Source organism: Peromyscus californicus, unplaced genomic scaffold (assembly GCF_007827085.1).
Source record: "Peromyscus californicus insignis strain IS unplaced genomic scaffold, ASM782708v3 Scaffold_1__1_contigs__length_55948999, whole genome shotgun sequence".
NCBI lineage: Eukaryota > Metazoa > Chordata > Mammalia > Rodentia > Cricetidae > Peromyscus > Peromyscus californicus.
In genome coordinates, this window is record NW_026294492.1 from 2,000,045 (window position 1) to 2,014,360 (window position 14,316).

The window sequence follows — 14,316 nt, forward strand, 5'->3', positions numbered from 1 at the left end:
ATATCAACAAAACACTGCCAGGGGGAGCTTGCTTTATTTTGTGGTTTTAAATATTGCTTGGCTCAGCAAAAAAAACTATATTACCATGAATATCTCCTCAAAAAAAATAAAGATATAAGCAAAGCAAATAACTAAATAATTACACAGAATGCAGTATGAAATGCTATCCAAGCAAATAGAACTGCCCACCCTGGTGCATGAGGTGACCTACATCACACAAGACTCATTCCTTCATGGACCGGACAACATGGATGCCATTTCCTTTGCAGATATAAAAGAAAAGGTGCCCAGCAAAGCCAAGAACTCTATGCCTTTATTTTCTCCTCATTAAACACCACGGATTCAAGCCCCACCAACAGGACAAGATAATCCTTTATTAGGAACACGAGGAGAACCCACTCCCACTGACATATTCTCAGGCACCCAGAAGTCAGTAACCAGTGTTCATGGTTCCTTGCTATGCTTCTTGGCCTCAGGTGTCACCAAGGCAGCTGTGAACCAAGACAAGCCCAGAACATGGACATGGTCCACAAGGCTATTGTAGAACACATCCTACATGCCTCATGTATATAAAGGGAAGTTCAACACCATCACTATTAAGAAAAAATAGCTCAATGGAATGGCTATCAGTAAGGTGCCTGCTACAGAACCATTAGACTCAGTTCAATCCCCCAAAACTCACATTTTTAAAACTCTGGAGCAGAAGCATGTACCTATAATCCCAGCACTGAGGAGGCAGAGACAGGAAGATCTCCTGGGCTCCCTGGCATGGATACTAGGCAATGGATGAGATCTAGGCTCAATGCAAGACCCTGTCTCAAAAAAATGAGGTGGTGAGCAGGTGAGGAAGACATCTCATGTCCACTTCTTGCCTCTGCACACATGCACACACAAGTGCAAACATGCCTACACACTCAGCAAAGAAACCCAGACACTCTAACCCATTAGTTTGTTAACAGACTTTAATACAGTGGTTTTCAACCTGTGGGTCATGACCCCTTGGGGGGGTCAAACAACCCTTTCACAGGGGCCACATATCAGATATCCTGGATATAAGGTATTTACATTACAATTCATAACAGTTGAGCTACAGCCGGCAGGGCAGAGAGTGCACAAGAGCTGCAGCAGACAGACAGGGCAGAGAGTGCACGAGAGCTGCAGCAGACAGGGCAGAGAGTGCACGAGAGCTGCAGCAGACAGGGCACAGAGTAAGAAGAGGAGAAACAAGGCAGTAGGGTGGTCAAAGCATGCAGGAGCTACCGACAGCATCGACAACTCTGGCATGCACTGGAGCTGGGATAAGACCTCCTCTTGCAACGTATAACACATCTGAGCTTCATGTGAGAATGAACCAGAGCACTGGCTCCCCAATGCTCTGTGATAGCTGCAGGGCTGTGGGGCAGAGACCCAGAGGCAAGGGTATCACAGGCTGAGACAGGCACCTGTAGCCCAACAAACAAGGGAGAAACACGGAGCAATCCCTGTTTGCGTGCGGTCTAACTCCTCACGTCAGGCCACGTGGAGAATGGTGTATTGTCTCCTCGGTTTTGGAAAAGGGGCTTCTGGGCATGACTGTTGTCTCCTAAGATGGCATTATGATGTGGGCCAACACCCTATCTGGAACTGTGTGTTAGGAGATGGCGTGCAGGAGCCTACGAGGGGCTGACGGAGTGAGTGGGGAAATTAGGTGGTCTGGAAAGAACTCTAAGAGGCCTCCCGGGTAACAAAGGCAGGTGTGGTCTCAAATGTGGTCAGTGGACAGCAGCTGAAGCCCCTCCTTCCAACCTGCTGGGGAGTGAGTACAGGAACCACTGGGGATAACGGCATGGACCCTCGACAACACAGGGCATCAAACTCAGAGCACACCTACCGTCTGCAAGGAGTCGTCCCACCATATCCCCCGAGAGCACGGTGAAATACAGGTCGGGGCAATCAAGGTGGTCCCCAGGCAGCCTAAGTAATAATACTAGGTTTTCCAAAGCAGAAAAGGACCTGCGCTGATGGCCCTGGGTCTCCAGAATCCCTGGGTTCCAACATCACCAGACCACATTTTGTAATGAGGATGGAGATACAAGGGACAAGTGGCCAGGAAGTTGCACTTAGACTCTCTGTCGCTCCCATCAGCAGCCTTGACCTAGAGATACTTTCAGGGGCCGTTTCTAGAGGGTTCAGATCCTGGCCTCTGTAAGACATCCCTTAGCCATCAAGATGATGAGGAGAAGGCGGCCATGGGCAAGGCAGAGCTGTCTGTCAGCCACCCCTGGGGCTGTCCTCCTGTGACATGGGTGTATTACTACGTACGTGAGAAAAGAACAAAACTTCTGTGTAGCCGTGTTCAATCCAAGAGGCTGTCCCTAAGTAGCGAGTTTGTCCCAAGGTGAGCAGTGAGCACAGGGGGTGAATGTCTCTACCTGAGGAGAAGGCATCCCCCTTAACACCAAGGATTTCACTGATTAGGTACAGCAGGTTATGCAGCCAGCCCTTGCCATGGCTGCAGGCTGCACTCTGTCCCACCCCACTGCTGTGGGATGGTCTGTATGTCAAATGTGTTGCTGATTGGTCAATAAATAAATCACTGATTGGTCAGTGGCCAGGCAGGAAGTATAGGTGGGACAAGGAGGAGAAAAAACTGGGAAGTGGAAGGCTGAGTCAGAGAGACACTGCCAGCCGCCATGATCAGAAACAGCATGTGACGATGCCGGTAAGCCATGAGCCATGTGGCAAGGTATAGATTAATAGAAATGGATTAATTTAAGCTATAAGAACAGTTAGCAAGAAGCCTGCCATGGCCATACAGTTTGTAACCAATATAAGTCTCTGTGTTTACTTGGTCGGGTCTGAGAGGCTGTGGGACTGGTGGGTGAGAGAGATTTGTCCTGACTGTGGGCCAGGCAGGAAAACTCAAACAACAAATGGCGTCCAACGTGGTGGCAAGAGTTTCCACCTAAAACCTGAGAAAAAAGATTCTAAAACGGAGCTAAAAACAGTTCCTAGTTGTCTCTTTCAAGTTAGCGGCAGCCTGCTGGTTTGAGTTACTGGCGGGTTCCTAGCGTGCGTGCATGCTCGACCTGCAGTATGGCGGGAATGAGGCCTCTGCAAGTGGCATATTAAGCTGTGTGGTGGATTTAGCCTTTGCTAGTACAAAACAAAAAAAAAAAAAGAGGTTTCTGGGCTACACGCTGCTTTGATAGAAGCATAGACCCACTATTTCTGAGAGTTGATGGCTCCCAGAGCTGGCGGAAAACGTATCACCGCCATGTTGGGAAGCTGAAGTGGGCAGAGCCAGCAGCGCCAGCGCTGTTTCAGGCTTAGAAGGCTGCAGTTGAAAGCAATAGGCTCAAGCTAATATAAAAAAATAAGCCACGTAAAGATGGCTACCACACAGAGAATCTGGATTATGTTCTCTTTGATATTCGTAACTAAAGAAAAACATTTGATTACAAAAGCTGTTGAGTTATGCCAAAATGTATATTTTAAAGGTTCCTTGACTTCAAAATTTGGATGTAAGGATATGTTGCTTTGGAAAGGAGGCTCTGCTTTTGTTTCCACAGAAAGCCAGAGGCTATGGATTTGTTCCAGATTAAGACACATCAGGTTTGACCAGCCAAGACCACCTGAAAGGTCTCCGATGACACCATGGCCCAGATGATCCAACATCCAGAACTGTTTCAAGGCAACTGGCTCAGACGATACACCCTCATGGACTACTCCATAACCCTAAAATATTCTTTGTGTCCCCATAAGATACAGCGCCCCCCTCCAGCAGGAAGTAGTAAGAGAAGCTACGCCCAAATTCCCAAATATACCAAGCTGACTTTGGAGATGTGTAAAGGTTAAAACCTTCCTTTTTAAGAAAAGAAAAAGGGAAGTGCTGTGGGATGGTCTGTATGTCAAATGTGTTGCTGATTGGTCAATAAATAAATCACTGATTGGTCAGTGGCCAGGCAGGAAGTATAGGTGGGACAAGGAGGAGAAAAAACTGGGAAGTGGAAGGCTGAATCAGAGAGACACTGCCAGCCGCCATGATCAGAAACAGCATGTGACGATGCCGGTAAGCCATGAGCCATGTGGCAAGGTATAGATTAATAGAAATGGATTAATTTAAGCTATAAGAACAGTTAGCAAGAAGCCTGCCATGGCCATACAGTTTGTAACCAATATAAGTCTCTGTGTTTACTTGGTCGGGTCTGAGAGGCTGTGGGACTGGTGGGTGAGAGAGATTTGTCCTGACTGTGGGCCAGGCAAGAAAACTCAAACAACACCCCACAGTCACACTGACACCTCCTGTCAAGGCGTCATGCCAGGCAATGCTCTGGCTCTTTGGCACCCTCCCTCCAGGGACAACAATGGCCCCCTGGGCAGTCTCATACTCATACATGGTCCTGCTTTTCCCTTGCATATCCCTATTTGGCTTATAGCAGACTTTTTGTCACCATGACAAATACCCTTAAAAGGAGGAAAGAGTCATCTCGGCTCATGACTTTAGAGGCACGGGATTATGGTCCTCAGACCTGAGTCAAGGTGGGGCATTAATGGTGGCAGAGGACACTGCTCACCCCCTGGCAATCAAGGGAAGCAGTTACGGAGAATGCCTATCCTGTGGACTCCTCCTCCTTTCCCTCTGTTCCACCCATGCCAACAGCCAGAGCATGTTGCCCATATCCAGGATGAATCTCTCCCTTAACTAATCCTCTCAAAGAGGTCCTCACAGACACCCCCAGAAATATGCTCTACTGACTTCCCAGGGGTGTCTCAATCTAACTAAGTTAACAATACAATCTACCCCTTGTCAGCCTGACACTCAAACACATGTCCTAAAGCCACACTTATTCTCCGGGCTGACAGAGGGTTGTAATTCTGCCGAACGTGGTGTAGCATTCCTACTTGCAGCTGAAAATGCACAGCTCTCCACACACATGGTCTCAACAGCTCTAGTGCCACTCAAAAGATATAAAGTACCCTCTGGGACATTAAGGCAAACTCTTAGCTGTGAGTCCCTGTGAAATTCAAAAGAGAAGTTACATACCTCCAGTGGCAGAGTAACCATTCCCTTTCTAAAAGGGAAGAGGGAGAAATGGAAATCAAGGATAAGGCCAAAGCAAGCCAACCCATGGCAGGACAGCCCCAACCTTGTGGCCTCCCATCTGCAGCCCACACTTCCTCTCTCCTGGGATGACTCTCCATGCTGCCTCACTCACTGGGACAAATATCTGAGATTAACAGCTTCTAGAAAGCTGTTTATGCTGGTTCATGGTTTCAAACGTTTCCCTCCATGGGTGTTTGGCCCATTGCTGTGGGCTAGGGCAAGGCCAAACATCATGGGTATAACAGCAGCATGGTAGAGCAGGGCTGCTCACCTCATAGCAACCAAGAAACAGAGCCAGAGACGCAGGAAGGGGCCTGTGGTGGTTTGAAAGGAAAGGGCCCCCAAAGGGAGTGGCACTATTAGGAGGTGTGGCTCTGTTGGAGTAGGTGTGGCCCTGTTGGAGGAAGTGTGTCACTGCGGGGGCGGGCTTTGAGGTCTCCTTTGCTCAAACTTCACGCAGTGTGACACTCAGTTCACTTCCTGTTGCCTTTGGATGAAGATGTAGGACTCTCAGCTCCAGCACCACATCTGCCTGCATACTGCCATACTCAGAATTGCCATGCTCCCTGCCATGATGATAGTGAACTGAACCTCTGAAACTGTGACCTGCCATCTCAACTAAATGTTTTCCTTTATAAGAGTTGCCATGGTCATGGTGTCTCTTCACAGCAGTAGAAACCCTAACTAAGACAGGGCCAAAGACAAAATATCCTTTAAAGACATGTCCTCAGTAACCTACTTAGTTTAGTGAGGTCTCAGTGACTACTCTTCCCAAAATAGCACTACCAGTTGGGGACAAGTGATCAACAGATGCCCCACCCCCTTTTCAAAGTGTCATAGCCCACTGATTACACCAGCCCCTCAATGTGCTTGCCTACACACATCATCTGCAATGTCAGAAAGACATGAGATCCAGCTCTGTCAAGATTGAACCCCTCAACCCCTGGAATCAGGGGCAGACCTGCAGACAGTCATAGCTCCAGGCTTTACGTGGCTTCAGACCTCTAAATTAGAGGCAACCCTAAAATGCCCACTATAGAACCATTGATATGGAGACCACACTCTCAGTTGTGGGACTTAATGAGATGCGTTGGCTCCCTAGGTCTCCATTGGCTGAAATGCCTTGTCCTAGTATCCTTTCCTACTGTGATAAAATGTCCTGACAAATGCAACTTAGGAGAGAAAAGTGTCTGTTAGCTCCACAATTCCAGGTTACAGACTACCACAACAGGGAAGTCAAGGCAGGAAACCTGAAGCAACTAGCCACATCCGCAGCGAAGAGCAGAGAAAATGTATGCATCCCTACTAGTGCTCTGCTCTGTATTCTTCCCTGTCACATAGTCCAGAATCCAAACATAGGGAATGGTGGGTGGGTGGGTCTTCCTATCTCAATTAATATAATCAAGACAGTTTCCCAAAGACAGGCCCTTACTCAACTATACCTAATCTAAACAATTCCTCATTGAGCCTCTCTGCCGAGGTAATTAAGTGTATTAAGATGACAGTTAAAAACGTACTCTCCCAGGCACTACATGCAAATTCCCTGCCTTGGTGATAAACAGTACACTGGATCCTAACCCAGAGATCCTCATGATTTAAATAATAACCCCACACACCCTAGAAAGTGTGACACTAGACAGCTGGCATCAGATTCGATCAGAGCTGAGCCATGATCTTGAGCTATAAAATAGTGTGATAAGTTGAGGGGTGCTGGGGAAGGTTAACTGTAAGCCGGGCAGCTCCCCAACTTCCCTTGGCCCCCTTTTCTGGAAAATGAACTTCCAGAAGGTGCAGCATGAGCATGCTTAAACTAAAGCGTGGAGTACATGCACGTGGAGGCATTAAATCACAGCTGGTTTGGGAATTTTCCCTCCTAGGATCTCGGGCAATCCTGCCCCTTCTCTGATGGTACGCAATCAGGAGCTGTCCCGAGTTTTTAGCACAGATTACCCCATGGTCACGGGTAATTGGCGAATCAAGTACTATGCAAATCAAGCGCTAATTCCAAGCAATTAAAATCTGAGATAGAGCTAAACCGAAGTTAATTTGAAATTTTATTTATTTTTTTTATAAAGTGCAAAACAGAAAAAAAGCCACATGTCGAGGAGAGGAAGGCCAAAGACGGTCTCAATGCTGCAGCTGCCTGTGCCCTCTGTCACTCGCTGGCATCAGTGAGATGGGGTCGCCCGCTTCCTGCTTTCTGCCCACTACAAATGGCATGAGGGGGCAAAATGACAAGAGGGCCATCAAGAGGTGAGGGCAGACAACTGACCTGATGCCACTCTGAACTATCAGCCACCGCAAAGGCTTCTCCTCCAAACCCTGGCCTCAAGACCATCAGCAACTGACCCAGCCAGGAGTGGAGACTTGGGAGTACACGGAATCCTCTTCTTACAACTTCAATGACTGAGCAACAAAATCGTACCCCTCTGTGGATATTCCTTTCTGAACTGCCCAGAGATATAACAGACACCCACCCAATGTCTCAAATCCTCGCCTGGACATTCCTCAGGGATCTTAGCAGACCCCATGTCTGTTAACGCTGACACTAAAGGAGCCCCAAAGCTGCACAAGGCAGAAGGAAGAGGCGCGAGGTTCTGCAAGCCGGGTGGCCACCGGCCCTTTGTCCTAGGCTTCATTTTAACTCCTGAGATTTTTTTTATGGCTTCTTTTAACTGCTAGAACCCACCACAGAGGTCGATGCCACATGTGCGTGCACATACAAAAGCCTCAGAGAGGACAAAGTGACTTCAATGTCATTCTCGACACAGGAATGGAAAGACATATGGCCTCCGTGACAGGCTGTGGGCAATTTGAGCCCAGGACTCAGACTGCAAGAGAGGCTATCAGCAAAGAATAAATCTTGGTGCACGGCGGGTAATCACTTTGGATTAAGGCCACTTTTCCAGGGCCAGCAGGAACAAAGGCTATTTCCCAGAGCCCATAGAATGAAAATCAGTTGTTTTTCATGCTGAGAGAGACTCAGAGAGGGGGGAACAGACTGTATGTACTTCCTTCCCCACAGCAGGTCAGGCTGCCCCAGCACAGCACACTTCATAGGCCAGTCCTGCATCTACTCTCCGTTCCTGTACACAGGACTGCTCTCCCTAGTGATGGTGGCCCCACTAGGCTCCCAGAGGTCTTCAAGAGACCCACTTGCCCAGACCTGTCAGATGAGGTAAAGGGAGTCGGCTGGGAACTATCTCCCTACTTTCTTACAATACTCACTCCTCAAACAACCCCCAGCCTGCACGGTTTTGTGTTTGTCTTCTAAAAACCCCTTGTCATTGTTTATAATAGATATTACAATATGGTGCTGCTGGGCCTGCAGCAAGTTACATGTCCCAGGCATGACCTAGACCTACCTAAATATGTCCCACCTGGTCACCACAACCTTAAGCCTGTCGGGAAGCGCTCACCTACCAGGCCACCATGGGAGGCAGTTTCCATCTCTGCTCAGCTTCCGTGGCCCTGCCATGTCCCAAACTACCTTCACCAGATGTTGCCAATTAGAATAAGTGCCTATATCCAGAGCCATGGGAAGGTTGTCCCAGGCTCAGCTACTTGGGGAGAATGGACCTTCCCTGGGAAAGAGGACACCCAAGGTTTGGCATGCATGACTCTTTGGCCTGAATACCAAGAAAACAGAAGTGTGGATGTGTGTCGGGGATGGATATAGGGGTGTGTGTGTGTGTGTGTGTGTGTGTGTACACTTATGGAATCTGTAAGATATCTTCAGATGTCCTGCCTCAGGCACCGTACACCCTATTTTAAGACAGGGACCCGAGGCTTGCGAACTAGGTTAGGCTGGGTGGTCAGTGGGTCACAGAGACCTGCTTGTCTCCCCTCCCCAGTGCTGAGACTACAGACACATGCCACCACATCCTGCTATTTTTATAGGTTCAGGAGAGAGACTTCAGGTCCCCCCTTTTTCAGGGTAATCCCTTTACTAAATAACCATCCCTCCTCAGCCTCACAAAAGCAATTTTTAACATATCAGAGACACATCCCTCTCAGGAGCAGGCCAAGCTGTTGAATCATCTTTCTGGACTTTTGTTTTAGCTCTGTGCTCTCTCTCCTCCTAAGCAGAGCTCTCTGTGGACAAACCTCACCATCCACAGCATCGAAGGTGATTGTCCTGAGTGCATACAGCCTGACCTGCTTCCTATCCCCGGGTGACTCTTGTCCTCACGTACATGAGTTGAAGCCCCCCTCACCTCCCTTCTGTATTGCCCTTACTATCAGAAGGCAGGTGTGGTGCCTGTGTGATGGCGCCACACAGGAAAATGCCAAGGGAGCTCTGGATCTCCATACCCCCAAGCCACTTACTCTCCCAGAGAATCCCTGTGCCAGAGGATTTCAAAGTGACATGCTCTGCACAGCTCCTCCAATTCCTCCTCTCCTGCAGGCTGCCACCATAGACCCAGATGAGAACCAACCCGTCCTCTGAGGAGCATCCCTGAGATGCACTTGGGATGCACATCAGTTTACAAGGCTCCTGTGCAGGTGACAAGATGCTCAGGGCTCTGTAGCCAAACCTGAGGTCCCACGGTTTGAGGTGCTCTGGCCTGAAGTGCAGAGAGCAATCCTAGACTCTGAATTATTTATTGGGTCTCCAAGGATTTCACTATGTCTGAGGAGCTGTTGGCCCACGTAAAGCAAAAGACAAAGGCTGAATAACCCATCTCACATAATTCTGGTTCCTTCGACGTTTCTTCTTAGTCTAGACTTGGAGATGAGACCTTTTCTGCTCATTTCCATTCCATTCATGAGATCTCTATATCTAATCAATTAAGGCTTGTTTATTGGTACACTGTGCCAAGCACCCCACCAAGTGTTCACTCTACCTTAGGGCAATCAGGGAGAATGGCAACCACTCCAAAAATAGGGAATACGGGCATAGATAAGGTGACCGGATTAGCTATTTTTTTCTTGCTGCCATGATCCAATGCCTCCTAAGAAGCAACTTGGGAAGGTTTTATTCTGCTGCACAGTTGAAAGGAACACATCAGGGTAGGAAGACACGGTGGCAGGCCCATGAGGTGACTGGTCAAGTTGCATCCACAGCCAGGAAGGAGAGGGGGCCAGGGATGAGCCTTTGCAGCAGGCTGCATCTCCTAAAGGTTCCAGAACTTTCCCAAATAGCACCACCAGCTGAGACAAAGGATTCAAACACATGAGCCTGTGGGGATCATTCACACTCAAACTATCACAGAGACATACTTTCTAACTAAGCAGTGAACTTTTTTTTAACTTTGAACTTTTTTTAAGTTTGAATTTAAAAATAAGTTCACTGACCCATTCCTAGTGCTCATCCTGTGGAAGTCCTCAGAAATGTTTACTAAAGCGGACTGGCACTAAAGGGAGGACATATGTGCAACTATTTTTGAAACAGCAGAAAGAGTCTAAAACATAATTTCCAAGCACAGAGGACTCGAGTTGTGAACTCCAAAGTCACAGAAGCGAAAGGGTGAAGGGTCAGCAGGGAGAGAGCCTCAGGGTGACTGAGTAGGAGAGGAAGCAAGCAGGGTGTCTTTCCTGCTTGCGTATTCAAAATCAGTTAACTGTTATTGAGAAATAACCACAGAAAGTACGCCTTGTGTAGCTTTGGTGAAAGGATGCTGGGAAAGGCCACCTAAACTTATTTTGTAAGCTGCTGGGTTCCTTGGGGTCCTAGATCTTCTTGAAGATAACCTCCAACCTCATGGGACAGTTAAAACAAGGTTTGAGTTGATCCTACAGGGGCAGAAGAGAGAAACATAAACAAAACTCTGACAGAATAGATTCCTATTGACTGGGAGCAACAGAATCCACTAGGAACATGGCTGCCTTCTTCATAGCCAGCACTGGGTAGAAGTGTCACAGTGTTCTTGGGCTGAGGTTCTCCAGCCTTCATTAACAACATCAGTCCTCTGTTTGTTGTAAATCATCTGTTAGATTCCAGAGTTTTTGGAAGCCAAGTCTTACCCTTTTTCCCTCAGCTTTCTTAATCACTCCTTCATGGAAAATAGAGTATAGGTTTTTCTCTATTTTCTCACTTTGTAGGGTAGTGGTGGTAGCTGATATTTGACCAAGGTGGAAAAGTAAATCCAACACAGAAAATGTGGTCTTCAGCAAACAGTACAGGAACAATGGAGCATCCATGTGTTAAATTATACATCTGCCTGAAACCTCAGACAATATAGAAATTAGCTCCAAATGGACCAAAGACTTAAATGTAAAATGTGAATTGTATATTTTTGACAAACAGAAAACTTCAGACCTAAGGCTAAATGAAAGATTTTCTTACACTTGACACAAAGTACAAGCTAAAAACGAGACACATAGAGCTGTTAAGAGCATCAAAACCGAGAAGACTGGAAAGAAATATTTTCCCACCACATACATGAAAAGAGACTTATCCTGAACAATCAAGTTAAAAGAAAAATCAAAGCCTAAACCAACCCACAAAGAAGCAGAAACTCCAGCAGACGTTTCACGAGGAGCTGAAACATACGGCAAAGAGGCTCAGAAGGAGACTTTCCATATCATTAGCCACAAGAAGAGTGCAGATCACACTCCTGATCTTTAGTCAGTGTCGGAAAGCCAAAGGAGCTGGATTCTGATGTCAGCAGAGGATCACAGCAGCAGCACCTGCCACAACCGAATAGATGCCCTTACCAGCAAGGAGCAAGGGTGGGTAGGCCAACAGCAAAAGCTTTTCCTCGGACTTCACATAGCCACACTGACAGAATGGAATGTGCTTGTTACTCTGTGGGAGGGTCTTCCCCTTACAGACCCACACACAGGCATGACTCTTAGTTGACTGCACATCCAGCCCAGATGAATCATCACAGCCAGCTTCCAATCAAAAGAAATTTGCCATTCAAAATAACAAGAAAGTATATTTCATTCACTAGAAATTAAGAAAACGATTCAAGAATGTCACAAAATATATTACAATGATGTGATTTAAAAAACTAGACTGTATACAAAGGACTAAAAGAATGGAAGAAAAGCATAAACTGAGAATTAAAACAATCAAAGAAAATTATGTCTTACCAAAAAAATGCCAACAAAAAGATGGAACCTTTATGCAAGGAATCCATTTGAAGTTAAAAATGCAAAAGTACAGTGTCTGCAATGCGCAAGTGGACAGGCAGACGAGGAGTCACTAAACTTGAAGACAGGTTAATAATATGCCCCCCAGATCATGGAACAAAAAAACAAGAAAGAGTAAGGAGAAATGAACACAGCCTTTGAAACTTTGCACACAGCAAGCACATAGCGCGCGCGCGCGCGCACACACACACACACACACACACACACACACACACACACACACTCACACACACAAAACCAGAGTTCCAGAAGTAGAGGGTAGAGATCAGGGAAGAAATAAATGCTTGAATGAATAGCAGCAAAAGTCACCCTAAATTTAATGAAACATAAATCTACATATCTCCAAGAACATCAACAAACACCAAGGAAGATAAAATTAAAGGTAGCTATACTGAGACATAGTTAAGTTTGAGGGGGTGGGGATACACACAGAATTTTAAGAGCAGCAATATGGGAGAAACACCATGCACAGGGATTGCAAGGAAATTAAAAGGCAAATAATCAAAAGAAATTATAGAATCCAAAAGGCAGTAGGATGCCCAATTTAAAGAATTGGTGGTGGGGTTCTGGCAGTCAAGAATTTTATATCCAGCAAAACTACCCTTCAAAAAAGACAAAGGAGAAATTTAAATACTCCCAGGTAAAGCAAAGCTGAGGAAGTTGGCCACACATAGACCTGACCTATGAGGAACGACAAACTGAGACTTTGCAGTTGAAATGAAAGGACAGTGGATAGGAACTACTGGCTACACAAGAGAACAGCAATGGTAAAGAAAAACTGTATCAATTAATATGAAACACAATAGCTTTGGTTAGTAACCTGTTACCTTCCTCATATATTTCAAAACAATAATTATAACAGTAATTATAAATCGGGGCTAGTGGACACACAAAGTAATATGAAGTCATTTGTGACAATAGCAATATAAGGTGGAGAAAGAGCTGCAGAGGAACAATGTGGTGCGTATGGGTCGGTACTAATTAAAATTATTATATATTTTAAATTATTCTAATTTTATAGAGGTAGCTACCAAGAAAATAACATATCTATAGAGGAAAAAAACACAAGAAGGAAGTCAAAAAAGTAGACTAGGAAAAACACTAAATCAACAGAGGATGAGGAATCAAGAAACTCAACATATACAAGAAGTATAGAAAGATGGCAACAGGGAAAGAGCCCCGTCTACCAGTCATGATGCCAAGGCAAACAGATAAGGCTATCCAGTTAAGACAGAGAGATTGGCTGAATGTCTACAACCACCAACCTAATCGTATGCCTTCTGTAAGATATTCATGGCATGACCCATTGTATGATCCAAAGACAGAAGCATGTTAAAGTCTTTACAACCCAGAGTCTACCAACCCATGACCTTGGGATATTTTTCTAGCAATTTAGGTATACTTTAGATCCTTTGACAGTTGCTTGAAAGTTCTAAATATCTTGAGTCTCATTGACCAAATAATTATTAAATAATTTACATCTTGGGTTGTTGTGCAAGGAACTGTCTTCTTTCTTTGGGGGCTGTTTATTATTGACGAACAGAAGTCTAATGATTTTTTTTGGTTGAGTGCCAAGAACATGATCTCTCTCTCTCTCTCTCTCTCTCTCTGTTTTTATTTTGTTAGCGCTTTGGATTTTTCAGCATTTAGACCCTGTATTTGTTTTGTTGGTCATGGAATTATTCCATTTTATCTTGGGATTTTGCTTATAACGATGTGTCTTTAGTTTTTATTTTCATCTACTTATTTGCCTATGTAAATTGCTTGATTTTCCTACATTATTCTTGTACCCTGCAGTTTATTAGCTCGGGGAGCTTTGTTTGTAGATTCCTTGGGATTTTCTCTGAAGATAACTATGCTGTCCACATTATTTTCCTTTTCTGATATGTACAACCTTTGTATTATTTCTTTATCTGATTGAACTGGCTCAAACTTTCAGGATTGTATTGGATAACCCTTATCTTAGGGCAAAGCATCCCAGCTTGGGAAAACCTTTAGCAACAGGGAAGCTAGGAGCCAAAATTATCCTCTGGTGAGACAGACTGGCCCAGGGATGCAGAGCTGCAATTTCTCAGGAATCTCCCTGCGAGAAGAGAACCTGTGAAGCCAACAGAGCAGAAAGGCATGAA